The 21,194-nt window shown below is 44.4% G+C and overlaps 1 protein-coding gene and 1 non-coding gene across 4 annotated transcripts in view; one reads left to right on the forward strand and one right to left on the reverse strand.

Annotated features, from left to right (window-relative positions):
• Positions 1-10,479: 10,479 nt before the first annotated feature.
• The window catches only part of CTCF (CCCTC-binding factor), a 56,108-nt gene continuing 45,393 nt past the window's right edge, over positions 10,480-21,194 (forward strand). Inside the window, exons 1-3 of one of the 3 annotated variants that reach the window (XM_066349964.1) lie at positions 10,480-10,685; positions 15,305-15,421; positions 17,372-17,484. The gene's annotated coding sequence lies outside the window, so the exon portion shown is untranslated. The remainder of the gene's footprint in view (positions 10,686-15,304; positions 15,422-17,371; positions 17,485-21,194) is intronic. The other 2 variants (XM_066349962.1, XM_066349963.1) reach the window with 2 other exon arrangements.
• TRNAA-CGC (transfer RNA alanine (anticodon CGC)) lies at positions 17,930-18,005 on the reverse strand. Its single transcript has one exon. It is a non-coding gene; the product is annotated as a tRNA-Ala (tRNA).

Consider the following 21,194-nt stretch of genomic DNA (forward strand, 5'->3'; position numbering starts at 1 on the left):
AAACCAATAAATATCTTTATTTTTAAAATTCCCTTGGCCTCAAAAAAATTAAGTAAATAAAAATTAAAAAAAAAAAAGATCCTGCACCACTTAGCTATCATCCCTGGGCCTTCACATCCTCCTAGCCCCATACTCACACTGAGGTAACCACTAATCTACCTTCTGTCACAGTAGACTCTATTCTGAATATTTCTTTCTTTTCTTTTTTTTTTTTTTTTTTTTTTGGAATGGCCCTCTTTCAGCACCAGGGGCTTTTATTTTTATTTTTTATTTTATTTATTCATTTTAGAGAGGAGAGAGAGAAGGAGAGAGAGAGACAGAGAGAGAGGAGAGAGAGACAGGGGAGGAGCTGGAAGCATCAACTCCCATATGTGCCTTGACCAGGCAAGCCCAGGGTTTCGAACCGGCAAACTCAGCATTTCCAGGTCGACGCTTTATCCACCGCACCACCACAGGTCAGACCTAAATATTTCTTTTTTTTTTTTTTTTAATTTTATTTTTTTATTTTTCTGAAGCTGGAAACGGGGAGAGACAGTCAGACAGACTCCCCCGCATGCGCCCGACCGGGATCCACCGGCATGCCCACCAGGGGCGACGCTCTGCCCACCAGGGGGCGATGCTCTGCCCCTCCGGGGCGTCGCTCTGCAGCGACCAGAGCCACTCTAGCGCCTGGGGCAGAGGCCAAGGAGCCATTCCCAGCGCCCGGGCCATCTTTGCTCCAATGGAGCCTTGGCTGCGGGAGGGGAAGAGAGAGACAGAAAGGAAGGAGGGGGGGTGGAGAAGCAAATGGGCGCTTCTCCTATGTGCCCTGGCCGGGAATCGAACCCGGGTCCCCCGCACGCCAGGCCGACACTCTACCGCTGAGCCAACCAGCCAGGGCTAAATATTTCTTATAAATGAAATAAGATTAGGTCTTTCTAACTTACCCAGTTCTAAGATTCACCTGAGAATTGTCCTGGAGATTCAAATTCAGAGCTCTGGGGTGGAGCCAGGAAATCTGTATTTTCTTTCTTTTTTTTTTTAAGTGAGAGGAGGGGTGATAATGAGACAGGCTCGTGCATCCACCCTAGCCAGGAGCCACCCGGTGATCCGTATTGGGCCGATGCTTGAATCAACCGAGCTATTTTTATTGCTGAGGCTGACACTTAGACCAACTGAGCTATCCTCAGTGCCCAGCTGAAGCTCGAACTGATCAAGTCACTGGCTGTGGGAAGGTAAAAGACAGAGAAGGGGGAGAGAGAGAGAGAAGCAGATGATCATTTCAAACCATGGACATCCATATGCTAGGCCAATTCTCTATCCACTGAGCCAACTGGCCAGGGTAATTTTTTTTTTCTTTCTTCTTTTGGAGAGAGCGAGACAGAAGGATAAGAAGGGAAAGAGATGAGAAGCATCAACTCATAATTATGCCACTTTAGTTGTTCATTGATTGCTTCTCATACATGCCTTGACTGCAGGCTCAAGCCAAGCCAGTGACCCCTTGCTCAAGCTAGCAACCCTGCAATCATTTCAAGGATCCCATGCTCAATTCAGGAACCCTTGAGCCTATGCTAAAGCTGGATGAGCCTGCACTGAAGCTGGCAACCTTGGGGTTTCAACCCTGGGACCTCAATCCTAGGCTGATGCTCTATTCACTGTGCCACCACTGGTCAGGTGGGAATCTGTTTTTGTTTTTTTTTTAATGTTAGTATTTATTTATTTATTATTTTTATTTTATTTTTTTACAGAGACAGAGAGAGAGAGTCAGAGAGAGGGATAGATAGGGACAGACAGAAACGGAGAGATGAGAAGCATCAATCATTAGTTTTTCGTTGCGCATTGAGACACCTTAATTGTTCATTGATTGCTTTCTCATATGTGCCTTGACTATGGGGCTGCAACAGACCGAGTAACCCCTTGCTCAAGCCAGCAACCTTGGGTCCAAGCTGGTGAGCTTTTGCTCAAACCAGATGAGCCCGCACTCAAGCTAGCAATCTTGGGGTCTCGAACCTGGGTCCTTGGCATCCCAGTCCAACACTCTATCCACTGCGCCACCACCTGGTCAGGCGGGAATCTGTTTTTTTTGTATTTTTCTTAAGTTGGAAACGGGGAGGCAGTCAGACAGACTCCTGCATGCGCCTGACCGGGATCCATCCAGCACGCCCACCAGGGGGCAATGCTCTGCCCATCTGGGCCTTCGCTCTGTCACGACCAGAACCATTCTAGCGCCTGAGGCAGAGGCCAAGGAGCCATCCCCAGCGCCCGGGCCATCTTTTGCTCCAATGGAGCCTCAGCTGCGGGAGGGGAAGAGAGAGACAGAGAGGAAGGAGAGGGGGAGGGGTGGAGAAGCAGATGGGCGCCTCTCCCGTGTGCCCTGGCCAGGAATCGAACCTGGGACTTCCGCACGCCAGGCCGACGCTCTACCACTGAGCCAACTGGCCAGGGCCAAGCACAGCTCTTTAGAATGTACTTTCACCACCAGGATCCCAGTAAGGAATGGAAGGAAAGCCTGATCAGGGGACAATACAGAGAGGGAGAGCTGTCTGATTGGTGGAGGAGGTAAGTAAACTGAATATACAGGAGTCAGAGGGGACAGTTAGAAAAGAAGCTGAAGGGGCTTGGTCAAGGGGAGGCCTTCTGGAGTAGATGAGGAGTTTGGAATTTACCCCCAGGGCACTGGGAGCCATACTTGGACTTGAAGTTGGGAAATTTTGAGATCACATCTCTACTTTGGAAAGGTCACTTAGGCAGTAGTGTGGAGGCAATAAGCTGTGATGACTCCAAAGCTGTGATGAGAAGAAGTGATAGGGACCTAGGCCAGGGTAGAGGCAGCAGGGATGGAGAGGTTAGCGTGAAGAGATAGATGTTCTGATGTCAGAAAAGACAGGATTTGGTGATTGACAGAATGTGGGAGATAAGAGTGAACCCTAGGTTCTGACCTGGGTGATGAATGGATGGTACCTTTTCTTTCTATTATAACCTTGTTTTTTTAGATTTTTAAAATTTTATTAATTTTGGAGAGAGGGGGAAGAGAAAGAGAGGGAGAGGGAGAAAGAGGGGGGAGAAGCAGGAAGCACCTACACATAGTAATTGCTTCTCTCATGTGCCTTGACTGGCAAGCCCAGGGCTCTGAACCGGCAAGCGCAGCATTCCAGGTCTACGCTTTATCCACTGCACCACCTCAGGTCAGGCAGATGGTACCTTTTCATCGAAAAGGAGGAGACCTGGAGAAACCGGTTGGGAGGAGACTGATAAGGCCCTTAAGGGTGGCCTGGGAGCAATCCAGGAGAGTCTCCAGAAAGAAGCTAGATTATAGCTAGCTGGGGCAAAAAGAGAAGGCTGTAAGCTAGAGGTAGAAGTTTTCTGAGAGTCATCCTCGCTTTACTGTGAAGTCTCATATGACTACTGGGATGTCCAGTAACCAATTTGTTCCTTCCACATCTGTAGTCCATACCTTTTACTTGCCTCTTCATCCTTGACTTTTACCTACTAATGCTCATGAAGTTTAGTGTGGCCTCCCCAGACTAATATAAGATAAAATATAAGGCACTTCAGGGCCAAGGAGATCATCTCTCTCCAATATTATCTATCCTCAAGCATAGACCTGGACTGCAGGTTTTTAGGACATACTCATAGATTGATGTCATCATTCCAAATACCTCTACTATCTGCCTTCCAAGTGCCTGAAATTTCCACCATTAAAGAACTTACTTTGGGTTAAGGCAGTATTGTCCAACTTGTTTCAGGAGCAGAAAATTTTTTTTCTCCCTGAACAAATCACATAAAATATGGAGCAGTAGGGAAGGGTAGGGGAGTAGAGGCTTAGAGCCTATCTGCTGGACTTCTCTTCCCCTCCCCTTCTAAAGCAGTCCCTGAGCTAAAGAATCATCTCCAGCCTGACCAGGTGCTGACGCAGTGGATAGGGTGTTGACCTGGGACTCTGAGGACCCAAGTTCAAAACCTCGAGGTCGCCAGTTTGAGTATAGGCTCACCAGCTTGAGTGCGGGGTAGCTGGTTTGAGCATGGGATCATAGACATGACCCCATGGTTGCTGGCTTGAGCCCAAGGTTGCTGGTTTGAGCAAGGGGTGGGTCACTGGCTCGACTGGAGCCCCCAGTCAAGACACGTATGAGAAAGCAATCAATTAACAACTAAAAGTGCCACTACTATGAGTTTATGCTTCTCATCTCTTTCCGTTCCTGTCTGTCTCTCTCACTTAAAAAAAAAAAGAAAAGAAAGAAAAGAAAAGAAAAAAAAAGATCTCCAGAGGATGGCTAGAACTCTATCTGACATCTGACAGAGTATGGACCTCTGAGCAGCCAGTGAAAGAACAGGAAGAGAGAAGGTAGGGCTAGCAGGTCTGAAACTCACTCCAGCTTTGCCAATAAGTTGTTGGATGACACTGAGCAAGTATTCATTTTCTGAATTTGAGACAAAATTGTGTCCAGCTCTTTCAAATAGAGCCCTGGACATAAAAGGGCAGGCACGAAAAGGTGTTTTGCAAAATGAGATAATTAAAGAATGATCAATGCATGTCTGAAAAATGCAGGTCAGTACACAGACAACAAAAGTAATCTACTTCCCAAATGCAAGATATAAATCTAAGTAAAGTCATTTAAACTTTAGAAAGCAGTAATTTGAGCTAAGAAGTAAAAAATAAATATGGTTTTTATAGGGGTCTGAAGAAAGCAGACATCAATAAGGAAGAAAATTCCTGTGGTCTGGGTAGGAGATGATGTAGAAGGTCAGGTCTTTACTTTTTTATTATTTTTTAAGATTTTACTTATTGCTTTTAGAGAAATAAAGAGAGAATGGTGGGGAGGAGTGGGAAGCATTAACTCATAGTAGTTGCTTCCCATATGTGCCCTGACCATGCAAGGCTGGGGTTTCAAACCAGGGATCTTTGCAGTCCTGGTTGACACTTGGTCCACTGCACTACCACAGGTCAGGCAGAAGGGTAGGTCTTTAAAATGTAAGGAGAAAGTGTTGGTTGGCATTGGCAGTTTACATTGAAAGCTTTTCAAATGTCTTAAAAGGTTTAGCATCACTACTCTATACCCGAACCAAATGGTGTGGGATGACTTGTTCTCCCAACACCCTTGGGCCCTTTTATGCCTTGGTTATGAGTGTTTCATCTTATATGCCTTGCTTGTAACACCCAGCTGAAGTGACTTCCTGGGGCATGATTTCCTCCCTTATCTATGAGTCCATTTCTTCCCATTATAACAATTACTGCATTGGTTTTTGTTGTTGTTTTCTAACCAGTCTGATCAGGAAACACATCTTGGGTCATCTTTGTAGCTCCAGGGCTTACAACAGGGAGTTGAACACAGTAGGTGCTCAATAAATGCTTGCTGAATTGGATTATATCTCACATATCCCCAACAGATACAAAGGCTTTGGGACTATTCAGGTGTAACCTGGGTCTTATCCCCAAAGTGGGCAAGAAGATTCTTGATCATTAATTCATTTCTCCTTAATTTGATTCTCTTGCTGAAATAGTTCCAAAAACCAAAACCAAACACAAAAGATTTTGATTATTGCAAGCTTTAAGGGGCAACTTGTAGGAGCTAAGAAAGATCTTGGAAACAGAATTGTTCTCCTGAGAATTATAGCAGAAAGTACACTTTCTCTAGAAAGAATGGCTCCCAGACCAAGGAAAGCCTAGTCAGTAACTGAGTCTATTAATGAATCTAGAAAGATCATGTGTATTAGAAGCAGATTTGGGAGTGAGAGTAGGTAACAAGAAGCATAAAAATAAAAGAAATAATAACAATAATGTACATTTATTGTAAGATTACTGGTGCCTAGGGCTATACAAAAGCTTTACTTGAATTGTCTCATTTAATTTCTACCATTGTGTAAAGTACAATTATCATCCTACCTTATAGAGAAGAATACTGCAGTTGAGTTGTTACTAATTCACCCAAGATCATACAGATAATTAGGAGCCAAAACAAGACTCTATGCCAGACAATCTGATTTCAGCATCCAGAGAAGGTGATATTAAACATTTAACTAACATCTCTTAATCCAATTAACCATTCATCAAAGCTTTCCAGTAATTTGGCTTCCTAGGAGCCTCTCCAGCCTTCTGCCAGCACAAAAGCTCTGGTCCACTTGCCACTTAGTAAAACAGCACTCTGCTCATCCAAGTTTCTGTGAACCAGCTAAGTCCCTAAGAAAGGAATCCACTCTCAGGATACAGGCTACATTTTTCGTCCTGTGAGACTGAGGGCCAGATCTTGGAATATGGTGACTTCACCAATGCCATGTGGTAAACTGAGAGCCTTCTACTGATAATGCCCCAAACCCTATGAACCACAAATCTAAGAGACAGTCCATGGTAAAAACACTTCCTTAAATCCCCGAGTGGTTTTCACCAAGTAATCTGGTGTAGTACTGCAAGGAACAAACCTGTCCTTATTTTTATCATCCTGTTTCACAAGTTCCTAATCGTATTATTTTTCCCTTACAGTTCGTTTCTATCCAGCCTGAACCATCCTTTTGGTGTGGCTTTCTGTTCCTTGGTGATTCCACGAAGTAGGACACATCATAATTTCTTACAAGGTGAAGAAAACATTTCCTTTTGTCCCTTCCTAGTGATCCTCAGCATTTTCTCAGCCATGTATCAGAGGAGCACATGGGATCTTTGTCTTTTCTTTCTTTCTTTCTTTTTGTGACAGATAGGGAGAGTCAGAGAGAGGGACAGACAGACAGGAAGGAAGATGAGAAACATCAATTTTTCATTACGGTTCCTTAGTTGTTCATTGATTTCTCATATGTGCCTTGACCAGGGGGCTACAGCAGACCAAGTGACCCCTTGCTCGAGCCAGCGACCTTGGGCTCAAGCTGGTAACCTCGGGGTCTTGAACCTGGGTCCTCCACATCCCAGTCCGATGCTCTATCCACTGTGCCACTGCCTAGTCAGGCAGGATCTTTGTCTTCAGAAAGCAGGCTCCAAGGCCACTCACACCCCATTCCTGACTTCTAAGTTATGACTCACAAGTCATATAGTTGTAATTATAGTTGATAATAATAAAAATATAGTTGTTTTAGTTGCTATCACAAAATACTATGGCTATGACAAAATACCATGATTGGGTGTTTTATAAACAGCAGAAACTTATTGCTTACAGTTCTGGAGGCTGGGAAGATCAAGGTCAAAGCACCACAAAGATTAAATCCTGGTGAAGGACCTTTTCCTAGTTTACAGTCAGTGCCTTCTCATGACTTCACATGATGGAAGAGGCTAGGGATCTGTATGAAAACTCTCTTAAAAGGCACTAATCATATTTATGAGGGTTCCTCCCTCATGATTTAAGCACTTACCAAAGGTCCCACCTACTTATACCATCACATCTGGCATTAGAATTTCAACACATGAACTTTGGAGGGACTACAAATATACTGACCATAGCAGTTATAAATATCATAGTAAATAAAGTTGAAATTTTATTCCATCTAAATACATTGCCTTATATCTGTCCACATTAAAGCCTTAGAAGATGTTCTTTTACTTTAATCTTAAACATAAGAAAGACAGTTTGAAAGAAAATCTTAGAAAGTTAATCAGATTATTAAAGGTACTAGAAAGATAAAGAAGCTAAGGATTTATGTGCAAGTCAGCTTTGTTTCTTTTAGTACACAATGCCAAGGAGCTACTTGGGGTAGAAGGCTGAAGAAAATGCAAATATTCCAGAGGTAATTTTCCTCTAAGTTTGTCTTTTCTTTTCTTTTTTTTTTTTAAACAAACTTTATTTATTCATTTTAGAGAGAAGAGAGAGAGAGAGAGAGAGAAGGGGGAGGAGCAGGAAGCATCAACTCCCATATGTGCCCTGACCAGGCAAGCCCAGGGTTTCGAACCGGCGACCTCAACGTTCTAGGTCAGCACTTCATCCCCTGCGCCACCACAGGTCAGGCCAAGTTTGTCTTTTCTTTATATTTGAGTCTTAAGGTGTATACATCAGAGACAAATAGGATCATTTGGTTCCTAGAAAAGTAGTCACATGTAAATTTTCCCAAGACTTCACACATTTCTAGAATAATAGCTAATTATATAAGGCAAGTGCCCAAGATGAAGAATCAGACAATTGGGGTCTTGGTGTTTAGAAAGTAAATTCTCTCTTTATGTCTGTACCTAAGTAACTGAATGTTGCTAGAGAAAAACCACACTCTGGGCCAACTGGTTTAGCTTTAAACTCATGATCATAAACTTCAAATGGGTACTCAATGCTGCCAAGGCAGTCCCACTAGGAAAGCTGTGAATTTGCTTTCCCACTCGCCTGCATTTGCATCATCTTCACCTTAGTTACCATTATCACAGTGGAAGCATCCTGTTCCTATTCAAGGTCAATCCTCCCAATTTCTTTATGGCCTCCCTTGGATTTCTATATAGGACTCCTATATAGGTCAAGTAGGCCTTCTCTCTTTTGTATCACTCCCAATGGCAAAAAACATGCTCTGGAATCCTACCATCTTTTATAACATTTCCTCTTGATCCCATATCCTTCTAATTATCCCTAAACTTCTTTGCTCCCTTCACAGTAAAACTTTTCCCATGTTGTCTGTGTACACTCTCCTCACTTTCCCGTTCACTCTTCAACCCATTATAGTCATGTCCACATTTCTTTCTTTCTTTTTGTGTGTGTGACAGGGACAGGGAGAGAGACAGAGAAAGGGATAGATAGTGACAGCAGGAAGGAGAGATGAGAAGCATCAATTCTTTGTTGTGGCACTTCAGTTGTTCATTGATTGCTTTCTCATATGTGCCCTAAAGGGGGGTAGGCTACAGCAGAGCAAGTGACCCCTTGCTCAAGCCAGTGACCTTGGGCTTCAAGCCAGCGACTTTGGGCTCATGCCAGCAACCACGGGGTCATTTCTATGAGCCCACACTCAAGCCAGCGACCCCATGCTCACGCTGGTGAGCCCGTGCTCAAGCCAGCGACCTTGGGGTCTCAAACCTGGGTCCTCCGCATCACAATCCAACGCTCTATCCACTACACCACAGCCTGGTCAGGCTCCACATTTCTGATTTACCAACAGGAATCAGGCCACCACCAATGACATTCTCACGTGATCTCCAACGTGACCAACTCAAACCGTATCTGTAGCTGAAGTATACCTCTAGACACAATTGATCACTCGCCTCCTACCTGAATCCTTCTCTGCCCTTAGATCTCACAAATAAACACTGTGGATTTTCTTCTGCCTCCTGGCTGCTCCCTCTCCATCCCCATTACCCTATCTCTAAATGCTGGAGTGGCTAGTATTTGGCACCGGAACTTTTCACTCCTTTCTTCAAGTCCGATTAAACCACTAATTTAACTTAAAAGCATCTGGTTTACTTGCCAACATCTAAATATCTAGAGTTTTACATATTAAAAGTCCAAATTTCTGATTCCCTTTTTAAAGAAAAAATTACAAAAACAGATCTGTCAACATTGGGGAGGCATTCTCATAACGGAACAAATGGAGCAGAAGCTGTTTACTTAACGCTAGGTACGTTTGTTATCCATGTATGAAGGAACTGGAAATTCAATCCTGTGTCAGAGTCCCAAAAGTACCAAAGGCTTTCCTCCGAAGCCACCAGAATATCCAGTCTTCGGTCAACTTGACAGCTGATTAGGTCAAGTCCGCAGGTGCATCCTGGGGAGGGGGAGGGGCGACCATACTGAGCGGCTGAAGGACTCCGCCCACAGAGAATTGTAACAGCCCTCAGGGCAAAGACAAGAAATGCACATTTTAAAACACAGAATTACACCGCGCCAAAAACAGAAAGTCCTTTTCGGCAAAAGACGATTGTTACGATCTTGTAAAAGTATCAAGTCTGGTCTTCCGCTAGCCTCTCCGGGATGAGGAGGCCAGGGGATAACAGGAAGCCCTCTTCTAGGGCGGAAAGAGCCCCAAAAGTTGCTGGAAAAAGACAGCTCTTCTCGCTGTCCCTCGCGAGCGCTGAATTGTTTCTGAGATGAAAATACGCAGGGACCAGGCGGGCCTTACTCTTTGGCGGGATGCGGTGCGGCGCGCGGAGGGCGGGTCGGGCCAGGCTAGGGTGGAGACTGGGGCGGGGTCTGGCCCAAGAACCGCCTCAGCCACACCACTTAGCCCCGCACCGGCTTCCTCCGAACACCCTCTACCGCCTTTCCGGGTTCAGGGTGGGAGATACGGCTAAGGAACCAGGTTAAGTGGACACAAGATCCCAGGCCTCCCAGGCAGTGACTTCCGCCCACGAAGCCCCACCCAGAAGGAGCCGGGATTTCGCGGCACCCGCGCAGCCCACGCGCGACCGGGCGAGAGCGCGGGAGGGCGCGTGCGACGTGACGTGACTCGAGGCGCATCCCGTTACGCCATCGCGCCCGCTTTTGAAAGTTGGCGCCCGGGGCCGCCTCCCATGCTGCCCTGCGCCAACCCCTCCCCTCACCTTTCCTCCCCCGCCCTCCACTCGTCGCCCGACTGCCCCCCCACCCGTCCCTTCCCTTATCAGCACCCGCGGCCCCGGCAGCGCCGACGCAGGCGCACTGCACCGCGCTGCCGCCATTTTGTGTCCGAGCCTGTGGAGCGATTAAACCGTGCGCGGAGCTGCTTCTTTGGCGGCAGCGGCGGCGCGGTAGCCGGTGCGGGTGCGCAGAGCTGGCCGGGGACGCCTGGTGGCCGGAGCGGTGGAGCGGCGGCGGAGCGGGCGCTGCGGGGGGTGTGGCGCGGAGGTAAGGGGGCCCCGGGTGGAGGAGGTTTCGCGGGCCGCCTCTAGGTGTCACGATGGGGCCGCTCCGGTCGGCGCTGGCTGCAGCCCGGCGCCAGCGCCGCCGCCGGGGGGTGTTTGTCTCCCTCTACCGTCCCTGCTGCGGCGCGGCCGCCGCCATTGCCCGTCGCCACCATGGCCCCGGCCGGCCCCCCCCAACACACACCCGCCCGCTAGGCCTCTCTCTTGGCGGCGCGCTAGGCCTCCGGCGGCGCCGGCGACAGAGGCCCGCGCGCCGGCGACTCCATTTTCCTTCCTTTGTCTCTGCCCTCGAGACCGGTTCTTGGCCCGACCGATCTCCTGGCCGCGGCCCGCCCTCTGACCTCCGCCCTTCCCAAGCCGGGTGGCTTCAGCCGAGAGGCGATCTCCGCGCCTCGGCTTCTGCGCTCGTTTTCCTCAAGGCTCCCTACTCTGCCTCCGCGTGCGCTGCCGGGTCTCCGTGCAATATGGGTGTCGGGCCCTGGCCAACGCCTCTCGGGCTGCCCATCCTCCAGCTCGCCCGGTCCCCGGAACCTACCCGGCCGCCTTGCGAGGCTGCTCGGCAGTCGCTCCTAGTCCGCGCGCCGCCGCCGCTGGTCTCCGTCTCCACCGAGTGGCGCAGGCGGCGCTGCTGCGAGCAGAGGGACCCCAGAGCTGCCGAGAGCTCCCTCTGCAAGGCTGGCTGAGCTGCTCGCGCCTCGACGCCGCCCGAGCGGGCGGGGGGACGCGCGCTCGCCGCCCCCGCCGGGCCCTGCTGCGCCCCTAAACTAGCGCCGGGCTCTTTGCCGGACCCTACCGGTGCGGCCCCCCACGGTGGACTGAAAAGACACGAGTTCTGCACCAAGTAGTTTTTCTGGAGCCAGGGTCGGACACTCCTTGCAGTGAGTGATAGCCTGACATTGTGCGCTGAGAGATCTCAAAGGGAGCAAAACTTAATTTCACACTGATCTCAAGTAGCGTGACAGATTGCTGAATTCGGGATTATAGGATGGCCAAGTTAGGGAGACCCTTGAGTTCCCTAGTGCTTTAAAATGTCCTGACGCTAATATAGCACAGTACTTAGTGTCTGATGCTCTAGGGTTAGGCAAAGGCAGTTCTCCGGGATCCTGCAACCCGATCTAAAGCTCTAGTAGGGCAGAATGAATTTATTCTTGACTCCACTGGTAATTTGCCCATACAGTGAAATCTGAGGGTTGATGTTGTAACTGAATCTTGGGTCACTAGCTGCAGTTGGTTTATAAATATCTACGCCTAATGTAACTACTCTTTGGTAGCAGACTTCCTGTAGCCCTGAGTTCAGAATTAAGTAAACATTCGCGTTGTAATCTTCATGCTTTGAGTTTAGAAGTTAACTCCACATGCCCTATAGGCTGCAAAAGAAGTGAAATAGGGCATGTATATTAAATTTACTCTGTCCTTTAAGCCTTCTGCATCGTTAAAAAGCTTCTGTTGAATTGTCTTTGCCCTTTCCTCAAATAGTCTAGTACCTTAAGATAGTATAGTGCGGCAAGTTACATTAAGTTTATGAGGAAATTAAAACAAACTGATTCTAAGCAGAGTTGTTGGTTGGTCCACTGTGTGTAATCTTAGTCTGTAGGTTTTTGCAGCAATCTGCCTACATAGGAGAGTCTTTCAACATCTGTTTTTTGAACTTCGCAAAATGTTCCTTCTCACCCTCCACAATAAAATGGCACTAGGTGACTAAGTGCAGTAGCATTGATGGGAGTGTCAGGTTTGGGAAAAGAACTACACTTAATTGTCTAATATATTAGTTCATTTGTGCAATTTTTTTGCATTCTTATGATTTTCACTATTTTCCTTTTGAAATTGTGGATGGCAGGTGATATGTTTTACTTAAGTTCCACATGGGTTAAAAATTAAAATCCAGCAGGTCTATAATTGAGCCAGGAGTAAAGCTTGTTTTCCTAGTTAGCATTGTGTTCCACAGTCCATATTTTCCTTCTTGATTCAGTTGTGCCTTATGCAGTCATTAACTTCTTAGTCTTATACATCACTTAATGCTTTTTTGATAGACCTTATCCACTGAGTTGCTATCCTTTGACATTTCCTATATGCTAGGATTCATACTTTGTTTTTATTGGAAAACTAAATCTACATAGAGAATACATTGAGGATATAGTGTTACCCAAAGGAACTTATTATTCAAATCAGTATTACAAGGAAGATTACAACAGAACTGTTTGTCCACATAGGAAAATGCTGCTTATTTAAGAGTAGCTGTAAAAGTTAATTTAGGGATTTGTTCAACATAAAATTTAGGAGCTGTAAAAATTATCCTTAAGGACATTCAGATTCTAAGGTCTTTAGGATTTTGCTTTAAAGAGCACAGAAAAATGAGGGCACCCGCCTCAGACTTCTGGGTGGCTTGGGGGATTCCTTGGGAGTGGTGGTGGCCACCTGTGGCTGACAGATGCCCTGAAGAGGAATCCTGTGGCAGACTTACACCATGGTGCCTGCTGACAGAAATTCACCTCTAGAGACTGGTTTTTTGCTTCAGGGTTGCTGGCTTGCAGTTCACTCCATAACATCTACTTCATTGGCTCTCTACCTTACTTATCTTGGTTCCAGATGACTTCAGGCTCTTTTGCCAAAAATCAGGTCCCTCTTCAGACAGCCAAGAATTGTCATAATTTAGTATTTGAGAGAGAACATACAGGTTTAAAAGGAATAATAATGGCAAGTTATGTATAACTTTGAAGATCGTGGTTCATAATTATATATATAGATTTGGCATACCATATATTTTTAAACATCCCTAAACATTCTCTAGTCATTATCTCAGATCTTCCCTGGCAGTGTCTAATTGCATTTTCTCAGATTAGTATTTTGTGTGCAGAGGTGTGGCATTGCATATATAGATTGCTGACATATACCTCAAGAATAGTGATTTTTCCACACTTGATCTTCATTTTTAGTTATCCTTAGAATTTTCAGGGGCATAAATTCTTATTCCCTTTGAGGGTGTTAGTGACGGTATGGACTCCACTGCAAGTGTTTCTTGAACTAAATACACTAGTTCTCTTTGTTATAAGTTGCCTCTCAACAAAGAAGACTTTTCTTCAGCTTCACCTAAAAAAGTATTAGATCATCTTAGTTTTGTGGGCTTTAGTTAATTATGCATTAGAGTCCCTCTTAGTTGTACCTCCTATGCCAAATTCTTTGAAAACTCTTAATTCAAATTTAGCTCTTTCATTTCACTTGAGAGTTACTCCTCCCTTTTCCCTCCCTTGGAGATAAGTTCCACTCTGCCATTGCCTGACAGTTCGTTCATTTGTAATTTAGGAAGAAAATTGTTTTTACTTTTTTTTTTTTTTTGTATTTTTCTGAAGTTGGAAACGGGAAGGCAGTCAGACTCCCGCATGCGCCCAACCGGGATCCACCCGGCATGCCCACCAGGGGGCGATGCTCTGCCCATCTGGAGCTTTGCTCCATTGTGGCTGGAGCCATTGTAGTGCCTGAGGCAGAGGCCATAGAGTCATCCTCAGTGCCCCGGCCAACTTTGCTCCAATGGAGCCTTGGCTGCGGGAGGGGAAGAGAGAGACAGAGAGGAAGGAGAGGGGGAGGGGTGGAGAAGCAGATGGGCGCTTCTCCTATGTGCCCCGGCCGGGAATCCAAGCCGGGATTCCTGTACGCCAGGTCGACACTCTACCACGGAGCCAACTGGCCAGGGCCTGTTTTTACTTTTTAAGAAAGAAAAACTATTTCATTATTTAACTAAAAAGGAAGTGTTTCAATGCTGTGCTTTTGGAATTTTTAGTGGTCAGTGAAAGGCGCCCCCCCATCATATCATATTAAATTGAAAATAGTCTTGGCCCTGGCGGGTTGGCTCAGTAGTAGAGCGTTGGCCCGGCCTGTGGAAGTCCTGGGTTGGATTCCTGGCCAGGGCACACAGGAGAAGCTCCCATCTGCTTCTCCACCCTTCCCCCTCTCCTTTCTCTCTGTCTCTCTCTTCCCTTCCTGCAGCCAAGGCTCCGTTGGAGCAAAGTTGGCCCAGGCGCTGAGGGATGGCTTCATGGCCTCCGCCTCAGGCACTAGAATGGCTCCAGCCACAATGGAGCAATGCTTCAGATAGACAGAGCATCACCCCTTGGTGAGTATGCTGGGTAGATCCCGGTTAGGCGCATGCAGGAGTCTGTCTGACTGCTTCCCCACTTCTGACTTTGGAAAAATACAAAGAAAAAAAAGAAAATAGTCTTTACTCATGATGTAATCAGTAAAACCACTGCTTGTTAAACATAAGGAATTAAACTGTTAACTATTACTAATTCTTATTCTATAAGAATTAATTTTTTGGTAGTTTGGATATATATACATGTGCCATTACTTGGTTGCAAGGTCTCAGTGCGGTGCTATTTTGATAATCATGAATCTTTAGCCCTTGATATATTTAGCAAATGTCTAAAAAAAAATAACTGGATGTTTTATTATTGGCTTGATAGATATTTATGGAATAGCCCAATTAGTAAGATGACATATTTATTCTTAATTTTATCAGTCTTCATCTTGCTCTTAGTTTATTTTTCTTACTATATGTGCATTTGTGTGTATTTAATTTTCATAAAATGATTTGTGCTTTTATTTTAGAATGGTTACGGACCTGGGGCCAAAGAACAAGATGCGCTAGTGGACAGATTGCTGGCCAAGGGCTTGAGAGCTGAGCTCTGTTTTTCCTTTTCAAACTGACTTTGCAGCCACGGAGAGGTAAATACTGTTTCCATTTTTTGGTATTAAATATAGGAGTAATGAAACCTTCTTGGGGTTGGAGGATTTGCTGGACCATTCTTGGTTCTAGGAGATGGCAAGAGGGTGGGTGGTTGAAGGTATATCAGTTTTATGGTTGAGAGTCCTCAGTTTGAAACTTTGCACTACCATATGTTAGCTGGATGACATTGAGCAAATTATGTAACCTTTCTGTTCCTACATCCCGTATTTGTGAGAGAGTAACATCAATTACAAAGGCTATTCTCAGGGTTGAGAATGTGGGCAAAGCTTTTTGAGCTTGTACGTAGAAAAACCCCAGGAAATTGTGGTAGCTTCCCTGTAGAAGCCTTTGGAATGTACAGGGTGGGGCAAAAGTAAGTAGATTTACTGTTATGAGTATGCAAAACACAGAATTTATTCTTGTATTATTATTTTATTTATTTTTTAGTGAGAGAGGAAGGGTGAGAGAGAGAGAAACAGGAACATCAAGCTGTTCCTGTATGTGCCCTAAGGATTGAACCGGCAACCTCTATGCTTCGGGACAATGCTCTAACCAACTGAGCTATCTGGCCAGGGCTATTGTTTTATTATTTATTAATTATTGTATTACAGTTCATACAAACATCTGTAAACTACTTTTGCCCCACCTTGTATGTTTTGAGTTTTGGTAGATGACCTCAAAAGTGCATTGTGGCAGTTTGTAATTTTGAAGAGGAACAAACAGATGGGATCCTGTTCTTGGGGAATCTGATATCTTGGATAGAAATTGTCTTGAGTTAGCCTAGCTAATGACCCATGTTTGCATCAGAGTGTTAGTTACAGTCTTTTTTTTTTTTTTTTTTTTTTTTTTTTCATTTTTCTGAAGCTTGGAAACAGGGAGAGACAGTCAGACAGACTCCCGCATGCGCCCGACCGGGATCCACCCGGCACGCCCACCAGGGGCGATGCTCTGCCCACCAGGGGGCGATGCTCTGCCCATCCTGGGCGTCGCCATGTTGCGACCAGAGCCACTCTAGCGCCTGAGGCAGAGGCCACAGAGCCATCCCCAGCGCCCGGGCCATTTTTTTGCTCCAATGGAGCCTTGGCTGCGGGAGGGGAAGAGAGAGACAGAGAGGAAAGCGCGGCAGAGGGGTGGAGAAGCAAATGGACACTTCTCCTGTGTGCCCTGGCCGGGAATCGAACCCGGGTCCTCCGCACGCTAGGCCAACGCTCTACCACTGAGCCAACCGGCCAGGGCAGTTACAGTCTTATCAATAATTTTTTCTTTTAACATTTGAAAGGGTCACTTAAAATTTACTTTAGCCTACAAGTTCTATAAAATATCACAGGGAACTTGAAATAGGCTTTTCATAAATGTCACGGTCTACTAGGCTCTGGGATCTCATAAACAGCAAAGTAGGGTTCTAATTGTAAAAATTATATCTTTTCAGACTACCAGAAAGCACTTCTTTCTTACCTCCTAAAAAACGTGAAAATTGTTTAATTGCCCTTGTGTAATGTCAAAAATGAATGTAGAGGTGGAAATTACAAAAGTTAAGATTTCGTAAATTTGTGAATAAATCATCTAAGTAACTATTGAGATTTTTCTTATAAGCCATTCCTGAGGCAAATGTAGAGGAGAAAGGGAACAGGAATGAAAGCTCTACACTATTTTAAGTCTCTGTTTTCCAAGTGGGTATCTTAGTACCTCCAAGAAGGAAAGGACAAGGTCTTTGTGCTGGTTTTCTGTCGTTCTAGAAATAACTTGTGCTCTACAGTCCTTTTAGAAGTGTTGACATAAAGTACATACAAATGAACATCTGAAAAGAGAAACAGTACTGATTTGAAAAGCTATCGAGAAAACTAAATTTAAGAATTTGGGAAATGGGGTTGTAGAAACATGTTGGTCACTTTTAACTGTTGTGGCTAGTGTAATCCCTGTTTCTCAAACTGGGATATGAATACCCTTAGGGTACAAAGTGATATGATTCCGGGCACTTGAAGCCACAAGAATAAGCATGACCCATCTCATTGGAGCTTCAATTGTGCTTATTGAGGGGGCGGTGAGTTAAGTAATTTAACTGGTAAGTAATTTAAAATTTTTTACATTGAAACAAATACATATTTTAGGAACAGAATGCACTCTGTGTGACTGAGATTAATCTCACAGGTCGTCAACAGAATGGGGCATGAGTGCTTGGTAGTGGGAAGTGTTCTTTGTTTTTTTTTGTTTGTTTGTTTGTTTTTTGTATTTTTTCTGAAGCTGGAAACGGGGAGAGACAGTCAGACAGACTCCCGCATGCGCCCGACCGGGATCCACCCGGCACGCCCACCAGGGGCTACGCTCTGCCCCTCCGGGGCGTAGCTTTGCCGTGACCAGAGCCACTCTAGCGCCTGGGGCAGAGGCCAAGGAGCCATCCCCAGCGCCCGGGCCATCTTTGCTCCAATGGAGCCTTGGCTGCGGGAGGGGAAGAGAGAGACAGAGAGGAAGGAGGGGGGGTGGAGAAGCAAATGGGCGCTTCTCCTATGTGCCCTGGCCTGGAATCGAACCCGGGTCCCCCGCACGCGAGGCCGTCGCTCTACCGCTGAGCCAACCGGCCAGGGCCGGGAAGTGTTCTTTGTATAGATACTACAGTGAAAACATTTGAGAAACAATTCTTTGAGCTGTAGAACAACTGTACAACCCAGCTTCTTATTTTGTTCCCTGAAACATCCTACTGTGGAATATAGAAGTTAAATTGTATTAAATGTGCTTGTTTGCTTTTATGCATGTTTCTACACAGTTGGTAGGCGGTTCTAAATAGCTGGACCACGTCAGAAATATTGTTACAAGAAAAGAGGAAGCAATGAACAAAATCAGTCTAAAACTATAAAGTAAATTCTATAAAACAGTTTTCAAAATGTATCATACTAACTCAAGCATAATCAACAATTTATACTCAGTTTTTGCTACCAGCAACCCTCTCATACTTTGTTAAGTAGTCAGAGTCATAATAAAATGGCCAAATTCTAAGCTATGGACTTTGCAGCTCCTAAGATTATTTAAAAGCATCTGTTCTTAACTTTTGTGTGTTTTACAATTATTAAATGTTGTTGCTAATGTATTTATTCCTCTTAATATATGGCACTTAAAAATTACATGTTCTGTATTGATAGTGACTGCTCTTTGAATACAGGTTCTGTATTTGAACCTAATTGGTTCTAGATATACCAAAGTGTGACTTTCTCTGGAATGATGTGAATTGGATCCACCCAGATATTTAGATATCTGCAATATTTATAGAACACTTGTAATGTGCTCGTTTCATTTTTTGAACATTTACCTTTCTACTTTGTGCTAGGCACTACATTAGGTACTGGGGATTCAAAGATGAATAAAAAAGGGATCCTGCCTGACTAGGCGGAGGCGCAGTGGATAGAGCTTTGGACTGAGATGCAGAGGACCTGGGTTCAAAACCCTGAGGTTACCAGCTTCAACGTGGGCACATCTGGTTTGAGTGAGGCTCACCAACTTGAGCCCAAAGTCGCTGGCTTGAGTAAGGGGTCACTTGGTCTGCTCTAGCCCCCTGGTCAAGGCACATATGAGAAAGCAATCACTGAACAACTAAGGTGCTGCAACAAAGAATTGATGCTTCTCATCTCTCTCCGTTCCTGTCTGTCCCTCTCTCTGACTCTCTCTCTGTCACAAAAAGGGGGGGGATTCTTTTCCTAAGGGTCATAAGTAGAGTATAAGGGATCTGTAAATACTGTAAGTGTTGTTGATGTTCTAATAAAAGTATGTTCGGGGAGCAGGGAGGGATGGTCAGTTACAGGAGCTGGTAAAAGATGTTTGGAAAGGCTTTCAGGAGGAGAGATCCTCATCTAGGTATATTAGGAAATACAATAAAAGCATAAAATTTTTTTTTATCTTGGTAGGACACCAGAACTGAACTGTGTAGCTCAAATAGCCATATGTCCTTGAGCCAGTCTGTTAAAGGTGACTTCCTTGTGCTTTCCTTTTCTCATTTGTAAAATAACTTACCTACCGTGATGTGGTCTTAGGCAGTTAATGGAATGTTGTTAGGGAGAAATACATACAGTTGACCCTTTATATCCAGATTCTACCAGCTGTGGATCAAGAACTATTTTTGCATTCCCGACTGTAGATTGAAAATACTGCTTTTGATGCGCACATGGGAAGGACTATAGAGTCAAAAGTCAGATTTTCTGCTGTGTAGAGATCAGTCCCTCTAATTGCCATGTTGTTCAAGGATCAGCTGTGTTTTTGTAACTCTTAACTATAATGTGCTATACAGAGGTAAAACAATGGTCTTTAAACTTAAGCAGTAATTGATCATTGTATATATTCTGCATTAAACTAAACAGTGATGACCACTAGACAATACAAAAGTTGAGTGAATTAAATTGGGATTTGATGGATGAGGAAATTCGATTAATCAGATGAACACACAGAAAAGGCAGTGTAACCACAGAGGCAGAGACTGGAGTGACACAGCTGCCATCCTGGGAATGCTGGCAGCTACCAGAAACTGAATTAGGCAAGGAACAATTCTCCCCTAGAGCATATTTTTTTAAAAAAAGGAAAAAGAAAATCTGTTAATCAGTAGAAAAATAGATAAGTAAACATATTGGAAGTAACATTCAGCAACCACTTAGAAAAGCTGATTGGCAAAACTTAATCAGCAAAATGTTTACGAGAGGTTTTTTAAAAAATACAGTACAAATAAATCGTTATGTAATAAAAGTAGAGAAAACCCAAACAAAAACCTGGCACATATCAAGAGCTTGATAAGTTTGAATGAATGCATGCATGCATGCCAAGAGGGGAGAAGTTCAACAGACATAAGAACAATAGTTAAGCCCTGGCCAATAGTTCAGTTGGTTAGAGCATCATCCCAATATGCAAAAGTTGCTGGTTTGAACCCGGGTCAGGGCATATACAGAAACAGATTGATGTTTCTGTCTCAAATCAATCAATAAATTAAAAAACTAGCATTTGAAGGATGGTTAGGTTTGGGGTGATTTTTCATTTTCTGTACTTTGTATATAACATGGTTATTTTATAAATGCAAATAAACTTCCTCTCCTTTTTAAAATTAGATAAAGCAGAATTACCAAAAATTGAGAATAACTAGTCAATCATAGGGGACTGATTAAATTGATACAGCTATATAATAGGATGTCATGCAACTATTATATTATGCATAAATATATTGCATGCAAAAATACATAAAGCAGATTATCAAATAGTATGTACAATGTGATCACTTGTGTGTGTGTGAGAGAGAGAGAGAGAGAGAGTGTGTGTGTGTGTGTGTGTGTGTGTGTGTGTGTGTAGGGGACTATGGATATAAACCAGAATGTTTTTGTAAAAACCTATATGTTTATATTTTTATTTATTTACATTTTCTTCTATTACCTCTATTGTATAATTATTTTTCTGTTTTTTTGGGATGATGATTATAGCTGAGAACCAAGAACTAGCATTGCTATCTGAATTAACCTATAAACTTTTAGCTGAAGCAATATTATTGAAAGCCTGGATTTTCATTGGAAGAGCCAAGCTTTTGATTTTGTAGTTGTTCTTGGTGTTAGGGTACAGATTAACTCAGTAGATTAAGTAGGGAATACTACATGCAGAAAGGGAAGTTCAAGTACAAAAGCCAAAAATATAGCAAAATGTGACCATATCGAAAGCGCTAGACCTTGTTTCCTTTGTCTTTGATACATCACAAAAGAAGGGCTCAAGATACTTTTTTTTTTACTTTTTCCGCTATTCATCATCTATTTGCTA

The sequence above is a fragment of the Saccopteryx leptura genome, chromosome 9 (assembly GCF_036850995.1).
Source record: "Saccopteryx leptura isolate mSacLep1 chromosome 9, mSacLep1_pri_phased_curated, whole genome shotgun sequence".
NCBI classification, from domain to species: Eukaryota; Metazoa; Chordata; class Mammalia; order Chiroptera; family Emballonuridae; genus Saccopteryx; species Saccopteryx leptura.